Raw genomic sequence first — 27,854 nt, 5'->3', positions numbered from 1 at the left:
GCAAAAAAATAGTAGGCAGTATACAATAATGGACAGTAAGCAGTATTATATATTCCTTTGGGATCACATCCTCTTTCTTTCCATGTGTTGTGGGTCTATACAATAGTTTTAGGGTGTATCTTGGTGTAGTTATTAAAGTCCTATGGCTCCTGAGATGTTTTATGCATCCAAAATATTACAAGCAATATTACTCTGTCTCGCTGAGACAGACAGAATTGAACCCGACAGCTCCATTTTCAAAATTAACATGCATAACTCATAGAATAAATGGCTTCTATAATTATAAAAGCAACCACTTGGAGAGATGTGAGAGTCTGTGAGCCAAAAGTGAGACAGTAACCCTCACACAAACACATCAGGGTTATGAGGAAGCTGGCAGGAGTGATTCAGGCTGAGAGGTTTTCTGGACAGGAAGTCACCCACTGAGACTGAGACTGAGACTGTGGTCAGGGGGGGATGGGCAGCTTCTACACTAGTCATATGAGTCGTCTGTACCTAGATGTGTTTTGTTTCCTTCTGACCCAGCTATACTTTTATATATATATTTATACAAAAGTGCCCCTAGAAGCGAACTCTGGTAAAAACCTCGTTCTTTTCAAAAAAAAATTGCATCATGAAAGACTGAATAATGTCTTAATGCTTTAAAAATAAAAGGTGCCAAAGGTTTTTGGGTTTGGCTTAGGGCTTATCTGCATTTACAACTTGATTTAAATTTTCTGGGGGAAAAGTGAATGGTTCTAACATCATAGTGCAAACCTTGATGGTAGGGTGTAGTTTAGTGTGTGTGTGTGTGTGTGTGTGTGTGTGTTTAGCACACTGTTCTGGGTGGTTGTTACAATGGGAATCTACTTAGTTGCCTAAGTCATAACAACTCATTATGATTACTTCACCCAAAAATTAGAATTCTGTCATCATTTATTCATGTTCATATCATTTCAAACCTGAAAGACGTACTCTTTGTCTGTGGAACACAAAACAAAATAGAAGTATTTGAAGTTCATGATATTTTGTCATCCTCTTTATTATTCACCAGTTGAAAGCACTGTTTAAGCTATCATTAATTAATCATCACAATCATCATTGTCACTAAAAGTACTGAATGAGTAACAAGCCAAAGTTTAATACTTTGTAAGTTTAAAAGTTAATTCATGGTTAGGGTTAGGGGTTTGTTCAGAGATGCAGACAGTAAACATTGGTATTGCTGGTGTGTCCACAAATTTGCTGGCTTTGAGCCTGTGGAATGTGCATGAACACACACGTTTGCTTTTTCGATAATGGTGGGGACGTTCAGTTAGTCTACAGTATTTAGTTTTTATGCTGCGTAAGATCACTTGAAGAAGTATATGATTTCAGGTAGCAGTAATGTTTTTAGCATACAGGGTGCAGAATGAGAAATACAGACATGCAAAAAAAAAAGTAGTATACATTAGCATACTTTACAAATATTTTACAGAAATAATGTACTTTAAAAGAATATACTTACGTGTGATTTAATGTAGTTTGGGACACTTACTGGATGTAAATTAAATTGTGTTATGATTTACATTTATATTAAATGCAGTCAACTAATCTTTTGAGAGCTTTTTGACACACTTAAGTAGGATTTAAGAAAACGTTATGTTTAATGTCAAAATTATTTTTATAGTCATTGAAATAAGTGTACAGTCAAATGTACCAACAAACATTTATGGTAAACTGAAATATCTAAAGTAAGCAGTTCTGCTAGTCACCCCACAGAAGAGAGGGGTGGGGTGAGCACAGCTCATTAGCATTTAAAGAGACATGCAACAAAAAGGGTTGCTATGTTTTAAGAGTTGATTTTGACAAGGTAAAAAGGTTGTTTTACACTACCATAGAATTTTCATTAAGACCCTAAAGAATCATATCAACTTGTGGAAAATGGATATCCAATGACCCCTTTAATATAATATTGAATAGCTCATTACAGTAAAAATTGTAATCAAGTACTTTAAATGTGCTTTAGTATGTTAGTCAACACATAACGATAAGTGTAATTCTTTAAAGCACAACAAAATTGATTAAAAATCATACTTTAAAATGTACTAAAGTTTTTAGTTTGACATTACGAATTTAAAGTGCACTTAAGTGTGTTAAGAATCTTAAGTAACCTTTTATTTCATTGTTATTATATTATCTGCAAGTACACTTTTCTAAAAATATACATGTGTACAAGTGATCATTCAAGACAATTACAGTAAGTCCCCACTGATTTTCCTTGCGAAAACTGCACAAAGTTGAAAGCTCAATTCTTTGTAGCTGACATTACACTGTCAATGCATCTTAACTGTGAAGTGTGATTTTTGGCAGATCAGAACAAACCTGCTTTACTTATTTATAGTTTGCTCACTAGTTTTTGTGTTCTGGGTCCATCAGCACTGAAGCAGCAAGTTTGGGGACACAAACATAAAGGTATCAGGGTTCGTCTGGCATTTCAAGATCTACAGGGAGCGGCATAAAAACTGTTAGCTTCCATTTAAAAATCAGCTGCCGGGTGCAAACCTCTAGCGGTTTTTGAGTCTGGAAAACGCACGTGCAAGCCAGACGAGAGGGAGCAAAACTCTGCCCTCAAAGGCTTCCTTAAATCCGCATAATCACCCCAGGCTGTTCTGGCTTCTCCTCTGGAGGAGGACACTTATATTTGACGTTGGTTGGCCAGTCATCTTCCTTCTTATGATTTTCTTCCTTTGTTGTCCTTTTTTAGACTCACCAAAGTCTAAATAATCACAGAGCAGCTGCTCACAGTGATATCACAAACAGCAGATGAAGATTTAAATCTGTCATTATATCTGGAGCGCTGAGTATCTTCAGAGCCATTATTAGATCTGATTTCATGCTAAGTGTCTGATTAGCTTCTCTCTGTCAGTCATTAGTTGAGCCCCATCCACTGGGCAAATAACATGGTCTTTTAAAACTGACAATTATATGCAAGATATTAAACAACTAGGAAGAATCAAATATGATACTGCACACACCACAAGTTCCTGACATCTTGCCTTAATAAAAGCATTTTGCTAAAATATGTCGAACTAGTCAGAAGGGTTGGCAATGTTCCATTTTGCTATCAGAATTACCCCTCTAATATATTCAGTGTTTGTATATTTATTTATATATTTTTGATGGAGGGAACCTGACCAGAATCAACACACAGCGTTTGAAGAGTTTAAGTGCTTTCTGCAGAATAGAATGCTGTGTCATAATTCAAATGAGCTTCTGCTTTGGAATAGTACAGTACATGGAATAAAACATGTAAACCCATTTGTCATAATTGATGTCAAACTGACATGGCTCTCTTCTTTTTTTCTGAATATGTATTTTTGTAAGTTTTTGGTAGTGTAGTCATCAATGCTGTCAAGAGCACTTTCAGTGTGCATTTACACAGAAAACATTTTTATCTGGAAAAAAAATCAGTTTAGTGTATTTTGGACTGAGCAGGTTTGTGGGTAAAAAACACAACAAAAATAATTAATTCCGGTTAAATTAATATTATTATAGTTTTCTTATCTGAGGGAGAAAATGTCTATCAGAAAAATATACTGGTTAATGTAAGGCATAACCTACTGTAATAATCCTGACCAAATATTTTTAATGTGGAACAGGAAATTTGTCCACCCTCACATTTTTACAAAGCAATGTGTCACCTTAATAAAAAATATTGTTTTAAGCACATTACTAACTAGCAAAAACAACATGCTAAAAGAAAATTAAAAAAAAGTAAACATTTTCATGTTCAGACTCAATAGAGACAACAAGGTGGACAAGTTATTTCACGCTATTAGATACGTTTTCTAAAAATGAGGAAAGGAGAGAAAAGCTTATGACTAACACTTACTTTCTTTTTTGGAATTCTTTCTCAGCAAGGAAATTATGTCACTTCTAGTAAATCATGTTATTTGGCCCTTGCACAGAAGATTTTAATGGGCAAACATTAACCCCCATTAAATTTCATGGCCCCCAGAATATTTTGTTGTATTAATATCTGTACATCACCTTTATTTATATAGTGCTTTAAACAAAATACATTGCGTCAAAGCACTGAACAACATTCATTTGGAAAACAGTGTGTCAATAATGCAAAATGATAGTTAAAGGCAGTTCATCATTGAATTCAGTGATGTCATCTCTGTTCAGTTTAAATAGTGTCTGTGCATTTATTTGTAATCAAGTCAATATCGCTGTAGATGAAGTGACCCCAACTAAGCAAGCCAGAGGCGGCAGCGGCAAGGAACCGAAACTCCATCGGTGACAGAATGGAGAAAAAAACCTTGGGAGAAACCAGGCTCAGTTGGGAGGCCAGTTCTCCTCTGACCAGACGAAACCAGTAGTTCAATTCCAGGCTGCAGCAAAGTCAGATTGTGCAGAAGAACTATCTGTTTCCTGTGGTCTTGTGCTGGTGGTCCTCTGAGACAAGGTCTTTACAGGGGATCTGTATCTGGGGCTCTAGTTGTCCTGGTCTCCACTGTCTTTCAGGGATGTAGAGGTCCTTTCTAGGTGCTGATCCACCATCATGTCTGGATACGTACTGGATCTGGGTGACTGCAGTGACCCTCTGTGACCCGGCTGTGATCAAAGACTGCTTGTGTTTTTTGTAACTTGCAACTTGTAAAATTAGGAAAAGAAAAGAGTGAGTCAAAAAAAGTGATCTCTCTCTCTCTCTCTCTCTCTCTCTCTCTCTCTCGCTCGCAGACTCAGTTAATATACAAGTGCACGCACGGTATTAATTCTTGCAGACTTGACTCACTCATATTTAATATATTTCAAATCAGCAACACAATCTGAGGTGAACTGTCACATGAATGTTTTCTATGACGCTCAAATTGCGTTAAAGCATTTTAGGTTGATACAGCTAGCACGCATGCCATGTGCAGTCTCGAGCGCATTTCATGTTTCTATGGCAACCAGTGAGGGACACTTCGACTGCCAAACCGCGTTTTACATTTTCTCCCATTTTTATAATATTATAAATGAACCGTTTAATCTTAAAGTTTTAGTGGTCAGATTCAGACTCGATGCAGAGCAGAGAGCACAGAGATCAGATGATGATAGTAAATAAATAACGTCAGCGGCCATGGCATTGCACGAGCGATCATTATTATAGTTCAAAAGGCAAACAGTGTAAGTTATTATGCGAATTAACTCGAGTCAGAATGTACATGTGCACAGTAGCATTTGTCATCCGTCACCGTGACATCAAGTGGACTTTTGAAGCTGAAATAATGAGTGGATTCCACTTGGACTTGGAATAACGAGAGGAATAACATGAATAACTTTCTTTTCGGAAGATTGTAATGCTTCACAGGCAGTCAGGTACAAGGAAGAGAGACTATGGCTCTTTAAATTAGGTAAGATAAAAAGCTTACCTAGGTTTATTGACTTGTAATAGCAATTTAAGGTGGAATATGTGAACGTCGGGTCCAGTCGGGTCTGTGTCTTCCTGGTGGGTTCGGGTCCAGATTTCAAATAATATACGGGTCCGGGTAGGCATTTCTCGGATCTACACGGGTCCAGGTACAGCTTTTTGAAATATTAGACGGTCCGGGTCGGATCGGTGTAGAACATTACGGGTCTCTGTCGGGTTCGGGCACTAATTTTTGGACCCGTGAAGACCTCTAGTAGCAAGTACATAGGGTGTTATGTGAAGTGTTTCCGGTTCCGGTTTACCTAATTAATGCAGCCTAAAAATCCTTTAACGGATTTGGATATTAAAAGCATATTAGTATGTTATGTGTAAGCCAGGTTAAAGAGATGGGTCTTTAATCTAGATTTAAACTGCAAGAGTGTGTCTGCCTCCCGAACAATGTTAGGTAGGTGATTCCAGAGTTTAGGCGGCAAATAGGAAAAGGATCTGCCGCCCGCGGTTGATTTAGATATTCTAGGTATTATCAAATTGCCTGAGTTTTAAGAACGTAGCGGACGTAGAGGAGTATAATGTAAAAGGAGCTCATTCAAATACTGAGGTGCTAAACCATTCAGGGCTTTATAAGTAATAAGCAATATTTTAAAATCTATACGATGTTTGATAGGGAGCCAGTGCATGTCACGTACGGTGATACAATAAGCACGGGAGAGATCCAAATGCAGTAAAACAGGTTTATTCGAGGGGCAATCCAAAAGAATAAACAGTCCAGGCCGGGTCAAAACCAGAAGATCCAAAACATAAACACAAACAATAAAAGCAGACTCAGGAAAGTAACATCCATACGACAAGGACTCCATGACAAAGACTCAAACAGACCTGGTATAAATACACAGAAGGATAATGGGGAAACAGGAGACAGGTGGGGAACAATCAATTAACTAAAACAAGGAGGAAGGTGACCAAATAAGGGAACAGGAAGTGATGAGATGACAGACACCGTGGGAACGGAGGACACCTAGTGGACACCCAGGGAACACAACCCAGACACTGTGACAGTGCAGCGATGACAGGACCGGGCTAATATGGTCATACTTCCTGGTTCTAGTAAGAACTCTTGCTGCTGCATTTTGGACTAGCTGTAGTTTGTTTACTAAGCGTGCAGAACAACCACCCAATAAAGCATTACAATAATCTAACCTTGAAGTCATAAATGCATGGATTAACATTTCTGCATTTGACATTGAGAGCATAGGCCGTAATTTAGATATATTTTTGAGATGGAAAAATGCAGTTTTACAAATGCTAGAAACATGGCTTTCTAAGGAAAGATTGCGATCAAATAGCACACCTAGGTTCCTAACTGATGACGACGAATTGACAGAGCAACCATCAAGTCTTAGACAGTGTTCTAGGTTATTACAAGCAGAGTTTTTAGGTCCTATAATTAACACCTCTGTTTTTCTCTGAATTTAGCAGTAAGAAATTACTCGTCATCCAATTTTTTATATCGACTATGCATTCCATTAGTTTTTCAAATTGGTGTGTTTCACCGGGCCGCGAAGAAATATAGAGCTGAGTATCATCAGCATAACAGTGAAAGCTAACACCATGTTTCCTGATGATATCTCCCAAGGGTAACATATAAAGCGTGAAGAGTAGCAGCCCTAGTACTGAGCCTTGAGGTACTCCATACTGCACTTGTGATCGATATGATACATCTTCATTCACTGCTACGAACTGATGGCATGCAATACATGTCCAGACACAGTACAACAGAGACTCTACTTTTAAACAAAAACAAACAAAGAAACAAACAATCAGTTTTCTAGTTTCAGGCAAAAAAAAAGAAGTTTTTTTATTTTATTTTTTTATCAAAACTTGAATGTATAAAAGTTTCATAAAAAAAGCAACATTTTGAGCAAAAAGCTGAGAAAATTGAATTTTTATCAAGTACATCTGAATATAGTACGATGATTTAAGCAAAGATGTGGTAGTTCACGTATAAACATTAGGCAATTTTCATTTATATGTGTAAGGTCAAAAATGATCAGAGACTTCTGTTTTTCCGGTCTCAAACTATCTTGAGTAACAAAAAGCCCATTTGGCATTCCTGATGGCATTGAAGTCATGATATCAATCAAGGCCTGTAGGCCAGCATGTGTTTACATCGGGGGTCTGCTAATTGTCACAACTTTTGCACAATGGGTGAAGCTGTAGTCTGCTGATTGGTCAGTTGAATGTCTCACATTTGGTTTTCAGTCACATGGTCAAGGAAAGGATAAAAGAAGACTGTGAATGTTGCTCTAGTTTTTTTTCTCTCTTCTGGCTTTTCTTTGCTGACTCTGTCCTTTGCTGGAGCTCTCTTCTCGGGGCCTTGCCCTCTCTCCCTCTATTTCTCACTCTCTCTATCCCCCCCTCTCTCTTTCCTTCTCAGGTAATATTTTACATACATATTGGGTACAATTAACTATCTGTTTTACCATCCTTCATCTATTTTGTAACCAATTCAAGTGTAACCATAACAAAATATTGTTATTAAACCATTTCAATTGTTAATTATGTGCTAACTAGTCTTACTTTGAAGTGCTACCAATTGCAATACAATATAGTCACTTAATAGCAACGCTTTCCCACATATTTAGCTATTGTAACTGCGCTTATTTCCATCATTGGTATAAAGTGGCAGTGGGTGGTAATAGACTAGAAATGTACAGTTTTATAACATCGAGCTGGTAACGTTTCTTTAGTTCTTCAGCAATCCTACAGCCCAACCACTGTAGGCAAACCACCCTTACATATGCTGTTTACTGTTGATGATTGCATTCTTTTTTCATTTCTGCGTCTTCCTCATTTGTGTTTTTAATCAGGACATTCTAGACTCATCCAGGGGATGCGTAATAGCTCCCCAAAGTGAATAAAAGTTCCGTGTTTGGCAGGAAAGCATTGTCTAGTGAATAATGGTAAATTATGTGTTTGGTGGGCAAATAGTTAGTGGGGTACATCTATGCATTGAAACCAATGTGATAATAACATGTGATAATAACATGTGATAATAACATGCTCACTCTGATGTACACAAGCACGAATGAGGCGATGAAAGCACATTCACTCTCTGACAGTAGATGGCGCTAAACATAATACAGCTATCCCTCCCGGAAACCCTGTAAACAAAGCAGCTTTCTGTTTCTGACGTGTTTAAATTATTTAAATAGTCGTACAAATTTTGGGATTTGCTATGGTGTTTATCACAATGCTAAATACTTAAATGTTTAGACTTAATAATTAGCCTTGTATTATTATACTTTTTTTTACATTTTAATCTGGACTACAACATGCCCTAGATGAAAGTGCTTTGACTCTTTATTGTTAGGTCACACTTTACATTAAGGCTCCATTAGTCTCCATTAGTTAACATTAGTTAATTCATTAGTTAACATAAACGGCCAATGAAAATTTATGATATCATTAATATTAGGTAGATAATTGCAATAATTAACAAACATTCTTAAAATCAAAAGTTGCAACTGTGTTATTTAATGAGCTAACATGAACTGAGAGTTGTATTTTTTTAAACAAAGATTGATAACTAATGTAGCAAATGCAGCTATTGCTCACTGTAAATGTTAATGCAATAACTAAGGTTAACTTAAGATATCTTATTGAAAAGTGATAGCTATAGGTCTTTATAATTCTTTTGAACTTTAATCTGTGTTAAATGTTCTACTTTATACATTTTTTGTATTACTTTATTGTATTTAAATGTTCAATTATTTTTTTGTGATAAGAAAAACAAAATATTAAACCTGTTATATGACAACACTTATTACAACTAGATTTCAGTATTGTGATAATACCGTATATGGTCATAAAAACATTATCAATTAATCGCAACATGAAAATTTGATACTGGCATATCCCTAATTGGGAAACTGATTTTAGGACAATGGAATTGGACGTCCAAAAATATTTACCCACTTCTGTGTTTCAGGACTTCCTGCGGCACTCTATTAGAGTTTGAACACTTCCTAATGCATGACACAACTCTCAGTCAATAAAGAATCTTGTAAAATCATAACACAGAGCAGCAGTTTGTGTACAATTAAACACCATGAACCAACTTAACACCCTCACAGAGCAAAGGACATCAGTCTCTCTCAAACAAAACACATTTAACAAGTCTGACGTCAATCCTTTTAATGCACCAGTGTTATCACATGACCTATTTAGTCAGCCAATCAGAGATATCTCTATTACCATGCAATAAATTGATTTAAAAAAATCGCCACGGGGCAAAATCCAACAGTGTTGACAGCTGACCTTTATATTTAATCACACATTAGAGATACGCAGGCTAGTGCAAACCACACACACACACTGAGAATAACCAATATACCTTCTGCACTTTCAGACAAAGGTCAGTATGTGTTGGTCTGGACTGATATCAGATCAGATCGCACAGAGATGTGTGTTGATACTGGCTTCGTTCCAAATCCTAGTTAGCCGCCTCGCTGACTTCTGTCTGCAATAGGCCACTAAAGAGAAGTTCACACGGAATGTGTTCTTGAGGTCAAAAAACAGCTTGGTGGAGCGTAGTGAAATGTAACAAAACATAGAGATAAATAGAAATAATAATAATTTAAAAAAGTGTTAGAAAAATAATGTTTTTGAATACTTTTAACTGATCTCACTGAAGTGCATTCTGTTCATGAACTCCTTTTCAGTGGAGGCCAAAATGAGGTATCTGTTAAAGCAGCATAGCATGTTTCCAGCTTGTTTGGATCAGTCTTTGCCTTAAGAGTGTGTTTGTGATGCCTGGACACTGGGGTTTGGAACACAGTTAATGAGTTCAGGCTGCTAAATCTGAACTGTGTCGTCAGAGAAGAGGGTATTGATTCGGAATCAGTGTTTCCTGTTAGTGTGTATTTGGGCTGCAGATGATGAGAAACAATGAAAGCAATCCACATGTCCCACATAGAAAATCAAGAACAGGAGTGATTTCTGGTTTCTAGCTCATTTTAGTGGTTACACTGCCAGAGATCAGATGTTTTATACCCCGAGGAATGGTTTATTTCTGTGACTGCCACTGAGAAAAAGAAATACACTATAGCATACTTTTAAAAAGAGCACCTATTATCATTACTATTATTAAAACATAATATGTTTAAATGTAAATAGATTTTTTTTACTGCTCACATTAGACATTTTTAATCTAACTTGTTTGCTTGAATGCAGCTTTCCTGTCTGACGTTCCCTCTTTTAATCTATGCACTTTTCTGTTGTGGTCTCTGTTTTTTTTCTTCAGTATTACATAAGAAGCTCTGACCTTTACATCAAATTGAAAACCAAGCAGCCTAGATCAGTCTTTCCAATGAATTTTACCCTCCATCATTGCTCACACTTTCCTTTTCTGTCTCTTCTCTCCGTTTTTTTTTATTTTTTTACATTTTACCCATTTTTGTTCCATGCGCGTTTCCTCTCTGTCTTTTTTCAGTATGGAAATAGTGAAGACTCATAGTGTTGTGCCAAGCATTCACTCACAGTGAACCATCTCTGCTGTGCGTCTTTTGAAAGTTGACAGCTCCTCACAGGAATAAACGTCACTGCAGAGTTGGTGCTGATCCCAGATGAGGAAGCCCACGGCTTTGCCACACACAACTAATCACACCACAGACTTTATTACGGTGCTTGCAAAACCGCAATGTGTTGCTATTCATCAGGCCTTTTGCTTTGGGTTTGTTCTTATGCCCTGTCCTTGATAATTAAACTTGTTTAGCCACTTAAACTTAAACCTTTAAAATAAAGCCACATAAACCTTGTAGTTCATGCATCCGTAAAGGGACAGTTCACCCAAAAATGAAAAATTGCTGTTCATTTACTCGCCCTCAGGCTATCCAAGAAGTAGGTTGCTTTTTTCTTCAGTAGAAAAGTCAAGAAGATTTTTAGCTGAAATCGTTTTCCTTGGTGATTGATAAAATGCCAGTCAGTGGCTCAAAAAAGCAAAATAATAATTATAATAAAAATATCTGTGGCTTCTGATGATTATATATTGAGATCTTGTGAAGTGAAACAATCAATCTGTGCAATAAACTGAATATTATTTACAACATTATTGTTGGAAAGCACTCTTAGCATATATATATATGTGTGTGTGTGTGTGTGTGTGTGTGTGTTTTCTGTTAAGCTTGTGTATATACTTTGTTAATGGCTGTTAAATTATTAAGCAGCGTCTCATGTAGGTGTTTTTCTTACATTTAAAGTAGAGACATATTTGTATATATATATATATATATATATATATATATATATATATATATATATATATGTATGTATGTATGTATGTATGTATGTGTGTGTGTGTGTTTGTGTCTGTATTTTTTCCTGACATGAAGGTTGAAAAAAAAAAAAAAAAGTTTGTTGCATTCTGAAAGAATAGAGCTCTGTGTCTTTATTTTAAAAAAAAAATATCTATGTATTATCATGCAGAGAGCCTCAGGCAAGCGTGGAAATCAAATTCTTTATAATTATATTATTAAAGCACCCAATTATGATGTGGAACATGTATGTTTTACATGTCTAAAGCATATAAAGTGTATAAAGTAGTCTTCACCAGCTCACCTTTTTACATAAACAATGATAAATCATAAAAACATTCATTTTGCCCATTCATTCAAGTGATAAGTTCACGCATGTGGATATCTCCAGCTCATCAGTTTTTCAATCTGAGTTCAAACTGTTTCTTCAGTTCAGGTTACTGTTGAAGGAACTGAAGCTCTGAATGAATTGAAGAGTGACTGTCAGACACTTCTGGAAATGAGTTTTGTATGCCTATATCTGTGCTGCTCAAGCCATGAACTCATTTCAAATAGTTCAGTCCGATCTAATTTAATCAGTTCACCAAAAAGAACCTGTTCAGAAGAATGATTTGTTCGCAAATTGGATATCACTCTAGACTGCTTGCCTGCGATTATATTATAGGTAACATTGTTGTAAATAATTTTCCATTTCTTGCACCAAATAATCGTTTCACTTCATAAGACATCAATATCTTGTCAGGGCCACAGGTATTAGCTTAAATTATACATTTCTTCACACACACACACACACACACACACACACACACACACATATATATATATATATATATATATATATATATATATATGTATATGTATATATAACCCAAACAGTACTATATTTGTAAAGTGAATTGAACTTGCACAGTATTCTTTTGCTCCCTGTAAGCGCTGCTTCTGTGTTTTCTTGCAAATGCAATCTGACTTCCAAATTATAGCTCTCACATTCTACATGAGATTCCAGCTCCAGAAGCCAGATCATCACTCGCTGTCTGTTTTTATCGTTTATCGTTCATGTCGTGATGGCTGCTGGTTCAGAGTTGGCGAGCGTAACAGCAGAAGAAGCTGTTTTCATGTCGAGTCTGTCCCTCAGGGACCGCACTGGAGAAGCTTTCAGAAATCAGAGTGTTCTCCTCAGAGGAAGACAGAAGAGGGAGAGAGACAAAGAGAGCAAAACGAGTGGGAAGGAGAGAGGTAGCCTATGGCAACATTAGGTTTGAGATAGCAAAGTAAAGACGAGTCTTCTCTTCCTCAGAAACAGGAATTCCCTGTACAAATCTGTTCTCAGATGCACTTTCATGAGTTCTGAACACATCTTTATTAAAGCTTATTAGATTGTGAGTGTATGAGATTTCCAAAGAGATGTTGTTCTGCTGTTAATCATCCAAGCAATAACTTCAAGTGTGTAAATTAATGTGAACATGTTTACTCATGTACACTTATAACGGAAGTCCAGCAGGCAGGCAGCAATGTGAATAACCATTTTAAATATTCAGGTATAGCTGCTTGTAACACATGACCAGCTAGAAAATTAATCCTGATTACTTTTTTATATCTGTATGAGGATACCAGGAAAGGACCTGATGTAACTTACCATAAACTGAACTGCCTACACTGTTTTTATGTGAAAACGCATAACCAGATGTTCCTCCTCCCAGAACTACAACTCCACTTCCAAAGAACAATTCAGACTTGCACAACAAAGATTTGAATGAAGTTTCTCTTTTTATTTTGAAAAATTTAATAAAATTGATTTCAAGTTCATTGCTTTTATAATTATTATTATTTTTGTTTATTTATAATTATTATTTTTTTTATTTTTTTTTTAGTTAAGGTTTATGGATAATTTAGTCTAATTTATAAAATGTCAGGTGCCTAAGAAATTAATGAATATTTATATATTGTTCTTTACTTCACAAATGTCATTCTGAAAAACAAAAAATGACACAAATAAATAAATAAAATACATATATTTGTATCATACACACACGTTTTCTGCCAATATGGATTTCTATAATAATCTTGAGCAAATGCAAGGATAAAACAAATGTGTGTATATTTCACAAATATATGAAGTACTCAGCTTAATTCTTTCCAAAACAACGACTGGATAAATCCTAGTAGTATTTTGTAGGACACTTCTCAATTTTTTTTACTGATGCATTTGTTTTACATTCTCCATGCTTCAATGCAAGGCCAAAAACATTGCTGCAGGAAAATAGAGAAAACAAAGAGCATTTCATATAATCGTATTATTTTAAAACCAATATAAATATTTCCACAAAAATAATCTTGATTTCCACTGAACTACAGTTTCTTAAAAAGAAACAACATTACACTTTTTGGTGTAATTGTAATGAGAACAATATGTTTCTTGGTTTAATGGTAACTGGAATTACTGAAAAGATTCAGTGTATGACAACAAATATTCAAATTCAAATTCATCACTTGATTTTTATGGCAGTTTGTATACAATAGAAATAGCAATAAAGTGACTGGTTGGTTCAAACTTGAGCTCAGCTTCTGCTCTGCGTCTTCCTGTTTCTTGGACTGACCTGAAATATGGTATTTTTAAGAGATATTGGAGAGTAAAATGAAAAACAACACACTGCAGATTGTATTGCTTATTCTTATTTTAGAAATATGTTTTTGAAATATGAGCTTTTCAAATAGTTATTGAGATTTTGAGATTTCCCCATTGAATTGTGATATTTATATATTTCTCTCTCTCAATCTTGTTAATGGAAAATCAGATTCCATTCCCCCAGAATGCCAAGTAGTGACCCCAAGGGTGTTATGGGACATATGTGTGTCCTTTTCATTTCTGACCCCTACTCTCTACAGCCATATTTATAATATATTCACCTCCAAACCAATAACCACACGAACAATCAACATTATTTGTTTATGTAAAATGACATATTTGTTTTCGTGTTATAGACGAGATAGCCGAGTTCTAGAGAAACCAGTATGGAGGGGTGTGAGAGGACAGCAGGGGTCTGTGTTTTATCTAGAGTCCTGTTTTCAACACCTTTTTAATTAATTCTTCAGTGTTCGGAAAAAAATCTCAGCCGACAGCATCATACATTCATACACAAAATATACGTGTGCATTATCTTATGCAACAGACAGCATGTAAAAATAAATAAATAAAAAAAATACAGAAAGAAATACTAAAAATCATACTTGCAAATATGCTTTTGACTGTGAAAAGAAGGATATTTTAGCATACTTTTAAAAAGGATATGTAATTTAAAGAAATATACTGAAGTTTGAACTGAATGTGATGTTTTCAAACACTTTACTGCACGTTATTTACAATTACATAAACATGTATGATAGTTTACATTTATATTCAATTCAGTGGTGCTGTTCTGACACCCTTAAAGAATATTTCAATTTATATTTATATTTTTTATAATTATCATATTGTCTTAAAATGTGTTTAAATTGTACATTTCTATAAATAGAGTTTAATGTAATATCAATTTAAACTACAGGAAAAAAAAAAAATTCAAATACATGTTAAAAACGATGTCAGAAACAATTTTATAGTTACACTTTTTTCTTGTATTAAAAAGCAAGCATAAAACTGTGGTATCTATGGATTTAATCAAACAATCAAAGGTGGTTCTTGACTTGAAAAATTAGAGAATCAATGATATTATAAGTGATAATTTCAATAATCAGTGATGCTGGGATGCTGTCTAATAATCCAGTATTAGACAGCATCACTGATTAAAATATATTCTATTAATATATTAATAAATATATTATATTAGCGTAGGCCAAACATTTTTCTCTCATGGGAAAGCCTATTTAGGGCCGCTTATATTGAGGAACCCTGGTCTAAGGGAACTTTTTTGTCAATTTTATCATCCATCTATTCAGAAGACCAATCAAAATAAGTCTGCAAAATTTGAGGCATGCAATTATAACTTTATATCTCATTTATTCCTAATGTCTCTGCATTTAAACAATATTAAAAGAAATGCTTGAATTAGGAAACACAGCTAATAATATCCTTCTCTGTAATGCCTTATAAGGACTCATATTTCAAACGTGGAAAGCTGTCTATTCTATGTCTCTCTGACTCTTGCTTGTTTAGTATGAGCAATAAACATCAGGCACATTTAGTAATTGATTGCTACACCATGAACTTTGGTATGGACAGTTTGATATGGTTAGAGATGAATATAGCTATATAAACGAGAACTATCAGGAAGCATGATGCATGATAATAATAATGATGCATGAGAATGAACACACACACACATAAACACACACACAAGCAAGCAGGAGACTTATTCGAGAGAACAAATTATAAAATTGCATGCACGTTTTAGTACACAGATGGAACAAATGAGTAAATCCTGCGCACAATTTATTTATTTATTCTTGCATATACTGTATATATTTTGTGTTGTACTGAAATGACTGCTTTATAAAAATAACTCTTCACAAAAAAAGAATAATAAAACATAAAATCCATTTGCTTTCTTTTTTTATGTGAATGTACATTTGAATAAATTATGAAAGTCATTTTTAATTTGTAGTCCAACTTTCGGATGCATATACAGCGTTACTTATTATACATTTACCATTATTCTATATTCTTTATATTAAATAAAATTTTAGCATCCAGATACGTTGGGAACATGGAAACATTTGGATTCGTGCCGAAAGAGAGAGGTAGGCATCATCTTCACCTTAAGATTAGTTTTTATAATGTTTTTAAACATTTTGCTTTAGACTACAGGCATTTTAGCCTTTATTATTTCGGAAGTAATAGGGCTAATAAAATGCGATGTAAGCCGTAGCTTAGTCTACATTTGGCCAAAATCTAGAGATGATGATGCTGTAGCCTATTGGCTGTGGCTAAGCGTTAGATCTCTGTTTTTTCCTTTTCTTTTTGAGTAAAGAAAACGCTATACTTTATTATTATTATATTATTATTATAAGGCAAAAAATATTGTTTTTTAAAAATAACGTTATTAACTGGTATTTCTTCCACCCGAACCGGTTTCGGAACGGTAATAATATCAGAGGAACGCAGAACAGAAACGTTAAAATATCGATTCTGCTCGGAGTTTTCAAGTCCTGATTTCTACACCAAGATTACATTTTACCCACAAAGATGTTGCATCTGATGAACATCCCCTCCCTATGCTCAAACACACACATTTACTTAACTATCTAAATGGAGACACTGCATAGACTTCTACTGCTTTTATAAATACTGTAACATCACCAGAAATAAAAATAAAAAATAAAAAATAAATCAATCAATAAAAATAAAAATTAATGTTCATCCAATGCTTTCCAAAGAGGTTTGTTTACACTATGCAGCCTACTCTGACATTAGAGTATTTGGGTTTGGTGGTCTCATGGGTAAACACAAAGCCAGCTCAATGAACAGGGAAGTTCACTAATGATTAAATCCTTCTTTTTTTCTGCTTTAAGGCCAAGAAAAACAAACTTTGTTCTTTTTTTACATTAATGTCTTTCCCATCCATTTAAAAAGATATACAGCTGTAGAGACCTCAAAGATACATAAACACAATCGAAAAAAAAAAAGTCATTTAAAAAAGAAAATAGGTCCTCACTCCTCACAAATATAACTAAAGCTGCACACAGTAAACAAACACACATACTACCATGAACTCATCCTACTCTACGTATGTTAAATTTGTTTTTTAATACTAGTAAGGTTAACTCAATTATATTTACAATATAATATGTTATGCATGTTTCTTCTTTTGCATGTTTCATCAGTCAGTTATTTAAACTGCTGATTACATTTACAGTGACTGAAGAGCAAGCCTCCCATAGACACATACAGACACACCCACAAACACAATGCTGGAGGTCCAAAAATAACCCCTAATAATGTATTTTTGTGGTGCACACACTGTGACAAGCTTGTGTCAATCACACACACACACACACATTCCCCCGTGGCCACTTGTACCAGTTCTCGAATCTGGAGTTGTGAGCTTGTCAGGTGAATTTAAGTGTGATGCTCTGACACCACAGTAGTCATTAGCAGTTCTCTCTCTGTGTCGCCATCATAAATGACTGGTATGACAGGAGGATTATGGGTAATGGAATGCCCCAGGCTCATTGCTCGCCTACTGAGAAACACTTCAATCATTATTATCCAGATCAGTCTGAACTCGTACCCACTGCAGACACAACGCATTAAAGTATCAAAATGTACCATGGTATTAGGGGTTTTGACATGGTACTACAACACTGCAATGTTTTTGGACTGGTATGGGACAGATATGATATTTCCATTTTGAAAATAGGTGAGTTTTTTTTAAGAATTAAAAATATTCTTATTTTGGAGTTTGAGAATTAACACATTGCAACCATGCTTGGGACAGCCCATATAAACGAGCCAAAATGCTTTACATTACTTGAAATAATGATTTCTGAACATTAAACTTTGACTTTTTATCCTTTATTCACCTGTTTCTCCAGGTTTCTCATTAAAATACATTTAAGTAAATAGTGTAAAATACATTGCTATAATGTCATAGAATACCACAGTTTAATAATAGCAGGACACATTGTAACACAGTGTTACAACGTTCCCCGTCTGCACAACTGGAATTGAAATATTGTTAGTGTCTTCTGATAATTACCGAAGCATTAAAAAACAGATACATAAATAACAGATTGGAGATTAAAATAATAGCAAATATGTCTAATTTTAAATTAACACAAAAGCTAAGATGAAAAATTCTTCGCTGTATAGTGTTGATATGGCCACCAGTAAATACCATACATTTTGTCATTCTAGCATGTGTGGAAATATTTAAAACAGTTAGTTTGTGCCCCGCGCTCCCCTGAGTACACCTATAAAAAGAGTACTTATTATGAAATTAATTTAATTTAAAATAATATACTTAAGTGCGAACTGAATGTAATGTACTTGGGCCCAAAACAGGAAATACGTTATGAAAGTAGACAAATGGTCAGGCTCTTTAAAAGTACACTTAAGTGGCCTTTTGTTCCATTAATATTATATTATCTGCAACTACAGTCTTTAAAGAATGCACTTTTAAGTATGAAAATACTCTACATGTCCGTATTCAAAACAGTTAAGCACTCTTCTTTGAAGTACCTTATGATATACCATGGTATTTATCATAGTGACATTGTATTACTATCTGATACCATATGTGTTTTGGGTAAGCATATTTCTTTAAGGCCATAAAACACTCTTAGCAAGCGACCAAATTAAACTCTCCAATCAAAGAGTTGATCCTTCAAAGAAACAGCTGAAAGGTTCTGAAAAGTTTCCTCAACTTTTGTAAGAGCATCCTATTAGAAATAAAATCTCTCACTATACCCTTCATGAGAGTATTTGACATGGCAAAGAGCGGAAACTCTTGAGGGGAAAATAAAGATATGTTATTTGTTTGAGTTTTGGAGTTTTTTTAGTCATTTGGCTCAAGTGCCGTACATATTTCAAAAGGTATAACAATGATGTAATATCTTTGTGAAACATAAACCTGTCTATCAAACAAAGAAAGGTGTGTCCTGTATTTAAAACCAGTTCATCTCATTTTCCTACAGATGCTCATTTAAAAGGTCAATATGCAAACACGTGAACACACAAAAGATCCATTGGCTACCACTTTTCAAACATTTCATAAAAACAACTCTTTGAAATCATAAAACAAATTGATAAAACTGGCTATATTTCAAAACGAAGGTATGGGACAGGTATGATGTTGAAAATGAAGAACACTTACATAATATCACATATTACACTTACAGTGCATATTAAGGAATTTATATACAGAAATGTAAAAGAATACACTTAAGTGCAATATGAATGTGATGTTTTGGACACTTACTGTAACTGTATGTTAAAGCAAATGAAAATGTGTTATAGTTCAAAGTAGCTTGAACTTTAAAGTGCCCATTTAAGTAATTTCATATGAAATTTCGTAATTATTTACAATCTTGTTGTCTTTTAAATATCATGTACTGCTGAATGTACAGGCAAGCATTTGTGGTAAATATGAATGTTAAAATTATAACCAAGTACTTTACATATGCTTTAGTTGAAATCAGACAGAATTAGTGATTTCACTTAACCAAAAACGCCAAGCAACAGCATGAACACAGTAAACACAGTCTGGGGAGGACAGAAGAAAACAATGTGGTCAGAGGAGAATATAAAACAGGGACAGAGAGTCTGAGGATTAGTTTTAATTGGTCGGACGTAAACAAATCAGTCATAAGTGGGTTTTCTTGGTGAGTGTGTGGAGGTCATGTAGGCTCCAAGAGCATTCCTTGTTCTTCCAAGCAGATAAGGATTGCAGAAAACCAGCACACTGTACACATGCCACATGTTGAGGGATCTGGTACCTGTGTTTTGGAAAATAGTACTGAAAATTTGAACTACTACCATTTGATTAAGTTTGAAATATCCACATCTCTTGTGTATTCCCTTTTAAGGGGATAATTCACTAAACATTTGTTCCACTTTTCGTGGATCATTTCTATATGTTCTTTTTTTAAACCTTCTCAAAATGCCAATGGAGTTCAGTGATTTGCCATTTCCCCAAAACTATAGTTCAAACGAACTGCAAACTTTTGTGATTGTAACTACAGCTCTTAACCTTTGTTTAGAAGCATAGTTTCGTGTTACTATGACATGTAAAACTTCAATTTATATATTGTAGCTTGTCAACAGCGAAGTAAAGTCGTCATCAATGAACCATGTTCATTACGGCAGAAGTTTTACAACATACAACATTTCTACAATAATAAAATGTATTGGTGATGATCTTCATCTTGCTATTCTTTTTTTTTTCATAATTGCAAGTTTACTTCTCACAGTTGTGAGTTATAAAGTCAGTATAGTGAGTTATGAAGTCAGAATGGCTGGATAAAAACTCGAGTTTACATCTTGTAATTCTGACTTTTTTTCTCAAAGTTGCATGATGTTATTTCACAGTTTCAAGTTATAAAATCAGAATTGCAAGATATAAACTCACAGCTGTGAGAATTAAAATTGCAAGTTACATATAAAGTCCAATTCTAAGAACAAAGTCTTTCAGTTGCGAGTTTATGTCTCCCAGTTCTGATTTTATAACTCATAATTGCATGTTATTAAGTCAGAATTATGAGATATAAACTGTGGTTTAGGTTTTAATGTGGTTTAGAGTCAGGTTTTACTAGTTAGTTTTCACAGTGATGCATAACTTGTGTTTTTTCGTATGATCAGGAGTTTGCTTCCCAAAGCATCATTAATCAGATATAACAACATAATTCAACAATTCAGTGTTTCCCGACACCATGATTCAAACAAACATGTGCAAACAGCATCATAAACATGTTGTAACTACTGTACAGCTTTTTACATGAGGTAATCAGTGAAGGGGCCTGGTGCAATGACTTCCTGCATGTGACGTCATTAACAACAATTTTATATTGTGGAACCATTATGTTGTGACCAAGCTACTACAGGTTTTGGAAACAGTACTGTCCACTGTAGTTGGTCAGTTTCTCCAACATTGCACTGTACTATGGTTAATCAGCGTTAATCAGCGAGTTACAGTTACAATGCAACTACAACTACAGTGTACATTATAACATGATCAATAATTCAAGGGCCGTTATTCAGTACATAATGGAGAAGAGTGTCACCTGCTATATCTTGACAGTCAGCAAACTATTTCCAGCACACATTTATTTGGAATTATTTATCCCTTTACCTGATTTGCATAATGGCTTCATTGAATTTGAATTTTGAAAACAACGCAGAAAGTTCATGCACATAAAAAGAAATTCAGTGAAATTCATGATGAGTGAACATACAATCTTGCACACAATCAGACAACAGGGTATTTTTAATTTTTTTTTTTCACTATTTTTCTAAAGCCCTTAAAGTTTTATGGGCCAAAAGAGCAGAAACTCTATGTGGCGGGTCAGTGTCGGTTGGTCTGGTGTGTGTTGATGCCACAGGTTGTGTCTGTCACTCACTGACTTTACCTCATCACAGAGAGAGATGCTGAACAAAGCCTCGATTCACAACAACAATAAACGACATCACTGACACAGATGGAGAAACAGTCAAATGCTTTTGCACTGCTAAACCAACTGCCAGGGGTGTCAGAGTCAGTTCTTAAGAGTTTAAAAATTGGCTTTGGAAAACTCAGCATTGGTCAATCTGAATATTATGGAACCACAAAATAATACAGTGGAAAATGTAGAAAGACAAACCATGATTTGTGCTCGGTGTTTGCACAAAAAATCAAACACAATGGCTTCATTGTAGTTTAAATTACAAATCAATGATTTACATGAGCTGGTTCTTTTAATGAATCATTAAAAGAAAACTCACATACTTTATGAGTCACAGACAAAATCAGTATCAAATGGCTGCGCCATTAACATTTGACCCAAACCACAAGCCATTCCTCACGGTCATATCTGACTCACAATACAATTGCGTATGAAAATAAACTTAATTATGTTGTACATACTTAAGGTTTGTTATATTTTAAATATTGAAATTACAGAATAATTGGGCAATATGCAGTTAAAGATATACTATAATAATCAAATTAATTTTGTAGTAAAGCAATTTTTATTATATTGTATTTTATTATTATTATTATATCTAAACAAAATATATGATATTGTGAAACTGTGAAGATGAATCAGAATTAGAACAATAATCAATAAATTATTTACAATTTTCATTTCTGAATGTGACGTTATCAACTAGCCCTGACCAAAAGACAAATAATAATAGTACATTAAAGACCACAGACAGATGGCATGCTACAGCTTTAATAATAGATCAAAATAAATTATTTAGTCATTAAAGTGCCCCTGTTATGGGTAATAAAAGATTCATATTTTGGTTTTGGGCAACCCCAGCAACAGGTTGACATGCATCCAAGGTCAAAAAACACTTTTATTGTCTTAATATGCTTTATTTTTACCTTATTTCCTCAAGACTCCCAAACCATTTGTTTAATGATTAATGTTTCTAAACCCCTCGTTTGCATGACGCTAATCTGCAGTGATTGGTCCAGTTGGTCTCATTTTAATTTCATCATGCCTGTAATGCCCATAGACAGTAAAAGAAATGGACACAGCGACCCCGTTGGAACTCAATTGAGACAAGTGAAGCCCATTTTTTTACTCAAACTAAGCTTGATGACGTCAGCAACCTGCCTGACAGATGTAAATCTTCTAAGTGGCTGTGCGTGCAAACTGCCATCGTTAATCTTGCAGAGACTGCGAGCTTGAGCGGGGAGTTCTTTGTCGTGAATGAGCAGGAGTAAGTATTCTGATTAATTATTTTGTATAGTAATTTAAAATGTAACGCCAGTACGCCATATTAAGTTAATTGCCTGCGAGCTTCTCCTCCTGTCTGTACGGTAATGTGACAGAGAGTCGAGTGGTTATGACGCAATCGTTAGCCTATTTTTACAAAAACTGTTTCTACGGGGCCATAATGTAACATAGAAGGTAATGGCGCCCTTTATACATTGTCGTGTATCTTTAGAAATAAATAATGGACAAATGGAGTCTTTAAACGCCGCAGATGTAAAGTTATTCACTGTCAAAGTGACGCCAAAATGAATGGGAGTCAATGGGAATGCTAACGCAAGTGAAGTTCTGCTTCAAGATGGCGGCACGCGGCCGTCTTCAAATTCCGGTCGACTTCCTTGCCGCCTGGTAATGCCTAATAAAGCAGCATTTTTGAGCACTGCTTTGTGTACAGCGTTACCGGGGAAACCGTTATTTTTACCGGTCCAAAAGCAGCACCTAGTGGCAAAGAATGAAGAGGGCAGGCAATATGTTAATGTTTCAAGTTTACTTTTTTTCAATAATTCAGTCGACTCTTTTGAGAGACAATCATTTTATACACGTTGCTCTTTCAGATTTAAAACTTTGCAGGCTGTTTTCATTCACCTAGAGCTGTGTTACACACTGCATGAAGGTCATTTTCACAAATCCATAATAGGGGCACTTATTATCTTTTTCCACCATCTCTCTGATCCTTTTACTGTGTCAACAACAGATCTAAACGCAGGGTAACAAATTTGCTACTGTTCCTTTAAGACCTCTATAGGCTAGAGGATGCACTGTAAATGACCTCCACTTATGAAGTTGTTGAACCCTTAATAAGCATAAATATGTAAACATGTCCAGCCATATGTTCAAAAGCACTTGGTTGTGATGCCAGGTGAATGCTGATTTATGAACAAGCCATTGCAACTTAGTTTTAATAAATGAACTGGGGAAAAAGCTTCAGATTGTGTGGAATGTTAAGACATATCCTGACGAGGTGTGATGTGATTGAGCAGTACAAGCAATTCCTTTCATGTAAATTGAAGCAACGCAACATTTGGTCTGCTTTCTATTCCTGGTGCATTTGGTAGCCTTGTCCAAAGAGAAATCTCATTTGTGAAAAAAGCCTGCTTCATTCACTTGTATATTAAACATCAAATACACTCTGAACAGCTGTGCTTTAGGTCGCACACCATTTCTGCTTTCAGTGTGGAAAGATAAATTAAATTGTCGCTAACATTTATTGTGTCACGCCTGGTTAGGACAATGTATTAGAATATGATGACCTAGTGCATCATACCCTTTTGTTTCAAAATGAACTTTTTTATATACAATATAAACCCAACATGAAATGCCAACCAAGATCTCTTCAGTGGAAACACAAATGCCAAAATAGCAACATAAATATTTAATTTGCCATTTTTCACAAAACAGCACTGCTTGTTATTGTCTGCTTTTATACTGTCACTCTAATATTATATGTACATTTTTTGAAAGTCCCTTAAAAATAAAAAGTACACTTAATTGCAATGAAAGTGCACTTGTAGTGTACATTTTTCATTAAAAAGATTTTTTTTTTCTCAATTTTCTTTAAAGTTTTTTTCTTTTCCATGATAGGTAAAAATTGATAGCCTGAATGCACTGTAAGTCGCTTTGGATAAAAGCGTCTGCTAAATGCATAAATGTAAAATTTAAATTTAAATCTGCTAAATGCATAAATTTAATTTAAATTTAATTTAATTTTAAAGTAACTAGAGATGTATTTAAAAGTACATTTTATTATTTAATTATATTATTATTTTACAGTACATTATTATTTTTTTACTTGTAATAATGTTTTGTTGTTCTTTAAAGAAGTATATTTATTTTGACTCACATACTAAAACTTACTAAATGTGCTAAATGCTAATAAATGTGTCGTTACAAAAATATATAAATACATGACATACAGTACAAACTTCAACAGAAATGACATTAAAGTATATTTTAGTTTACCATGAATGCAAATGAAAACCATATTTCAAAAGTATTAGAAGCAGTTATTAAATTATGTATAGAGATGTACTTTCAACCACTTTTATTTCATATAAATTAAATATTTTAATAGAAGCATTTAAAATATTTAATTTAAAACTAAACTATAATGTTTTTGAATTTAATTGTAAACAACTTGCAATCAAGTGTCCAAAAACACATTTATTATGCACTTAATTGTATCCCTTTGAAGTATATTATTTCTGTTATAAATACTCTTTTTAAAGTACGCTAGAGAATTAAACCCATGACCTCAGTGGTGCTAGTGTCATGCACTACCAGCTGAGCTACAAGAGCAGTAAGCTTAAACCAGTTTGTCACTGAGAGTGAACATCATCATTCCTGTCAGAGACATTAGCTAAAGGTCATGCCTCGGTCAGATCGAGGTCAGACCATCTCACCTGGCAGCCGGATATGTGCGCACAGAGGTCAGCTTCGCTCTGGCTCTCTTTACATGAAATAAAAGAGACTGGAGCCTGGGTCGGGCGTTTGTGTGGCATTCTGTGGCATTCAGTGGCATTCTCAAATGACGTATTTTCCAGACCACCCCACTAACATATAACAGTGATTTGTGTGAGGCAATGAACGAGAGTGACGGCTCTCTGCAGAGGTCCAGGAAAGAAAAGATTCTCTGCATTTGTTTGTGTAATGTTAATCATGTCTGTAGTGTGTAATTTGAACTATAGGAGGTATCCAAATACAATTTGCTCTCAGATTGCCCACGCCTCCTACAGATAAACACGACAAAACAAAACCCTCCTTCCTGTGCCATCTCACCAGCTCAGCCCAAGTTAACCCACACACTCAACTCACAAGACCCTGAGATATTTCACATTATCATGGACATATACAGTCACTTAGCGAGCTGCTTTGTTGTCTCCTGCCTACATCGGCAGCTCCCTTCGAAAAATGTGATCACTTTTGGAATATTTGGGTTTCTGCATTGATTGATCACTCATAAAATGGGGTTTAGTCGAAGGTTCTTTACAAAATAAATAAAAGTTCTTCTGACATCGTGAAGCACCTTTATTTTTAAGAGTTAGGGCCTATTATAGAAGATGCAAAAATACAACACAAACTTGTGCAAAAAGAGGAACATGGCGAGACAGAAAGAGTTTCTGCAGCATGCTAACATGAGAGCTCTTGAAAAGTACTTCTGTGAGGCATTTAAGTGTGTACTTCCCCAGAAATTAATGTGCAGTGCACAAGTGTTTCCTTCACTGCTCTTCACCCCTGATTGATCTACAGCACCACGGCAAGAAATAACAAGAGTTTTTAGCTTAGTCTGAGCTGTATGCAAAAAAAGAAAAAAACTATTTAATGGCAAGGAAACATCTTTTTATTGAGCTGTCCTTAGGGGCTGCATGCAAAAAGTAACAGTGTATTCTGATTCACCAACAAATGACTCACATGAGCTGGTGCTTTTAATAAAATGATTTGAATAAGTCAGAAAACATAATTTATTAAATTAACTCACAGATTCTGTCAGAGCGATTATTGAACCAACATACTGAATTTCAGTGACTTCTGAAACAAAGTGAAGCAAGAACTTTTAAACCAACTTAAAATTGTTTTATGATAAATTGTACTTCAATATATAATATTATAAGATATTTAAGTATAAAAGCTTTTTTTTTTTTTTTATAAATAATGCTGTTAATAAAAAATGGTACAGTTTACATTTTATATAGATTAAAATCCATAGATTGTGTATGGTGAAGGGTGACAAAAATATGGAAACACTGGTAAACATATTCATGTTAGTTGTTTCCAGAGTGGACATTTCACAAAAGAGAGAGAGAGAGAGAGAGAGAGATTGAGAAACTTGCCAAAACCAGACCATCATCAATCTTTTTCTCAAGTCACGGAATCCCTCATGAGATTCATAAATCCTCAGCCTTCTCTGAATGCAGTCCATTTTTTTTTCATTCTCCTATTTTTGGCCCAAAACTTCTTATTGAATTATCGAACATACAGTTTCCACATCTACAACCCCAAATCAGACAGAAGCACACCTCAGCAGAATGAACACGCTGAGAGTCTCACACACCCAGAGGAACTCTGGGTATCGCCCACAGTGTGTCAAACAGCACAGTCTGTCTAGTCTGGTCGGGGAGCTTGTACTAATATTATCACAGTCCATTAGACACTGTATAAATCATTAGTAAATCAACAGCTTTGCTGCCATCCATTTGCACACAATACGGTTATGACACACCTACAGTGGCTCAATAAACTACCTCTTAAAAAAAGACTATAAATGTCATTGTGTTACATAAAATCTGTTGTATTGGCCAATGATGCTCTACCTTTTCTAACTCATTTTCTAATTATGCAAACAGATAAATAAATAGTCTTTCTGATATTTCATCAAAACTTGCTCATGCAGCCTGAAATTATACTTTCCATCTCCTTTCTTCATCCTTTTCTGTAGTAAATCAGCACAAATTAAATAAAAATGTCAATAATGTATTATTTAAAAACATCCCTTTCATCATTCAATTCAGATTCGAAATGAAAATAGAGGAGATACAGAATTCAACATCAAGGGAATGTATCAGTCTTTTAAAAATGCTTGAACATTTCATTTGAGGTTTCCAGAATAATAAAGGTTCAGAAGAAAACACCCACGCTTATTTGAGTGAAACATGTTGAAAAACAGATGGAATGTTTTATATTTTAAGTCTTTCAGCATGGTATTATATTGAAAGAGATGTCTGTTAGACCGCCCTTGACCTGGGTACTCAAAACGCTGT

At 34.8% G+C, this 27,854-nt stretch overlaps 1 protein-coding gene across 1 annotated transcript in view; it reads left to right on the top strand.

Annotated features, from left to right (window-relative positions):
- LOC113118575 (tumor necrosis factor alpha-induced protein 8-like protein 3) overlaps positions 1-27,854 on the top strand; it is a 39,146-nt gene that overhangs the window by 10,109 nt on the left and 1,183 nt on the right. The gene's annotated exons all lie outside the window — the stretch shown is intronic.

Source organism: Carassius auratus, chromosome 18 (genome assembly GCF_003368295.1).
Source record: "Carassius auratus strain Wakin chromosome 18, ASM336829v1, whole genome shotgun sequence".
Classification (NCBI taxonomy): domain Eukaryota; kingdom Metazoa; phylum Chordata; class Actinopteri; order Cypriniformes; family Cyprinidae; genus Carassius; species Carassius auratus.
The sequence above is the reverse complement of the archived record's forward strand: the minus strand, read 5'-3'. Positions and strand labels throughout refer to the sequence as shown.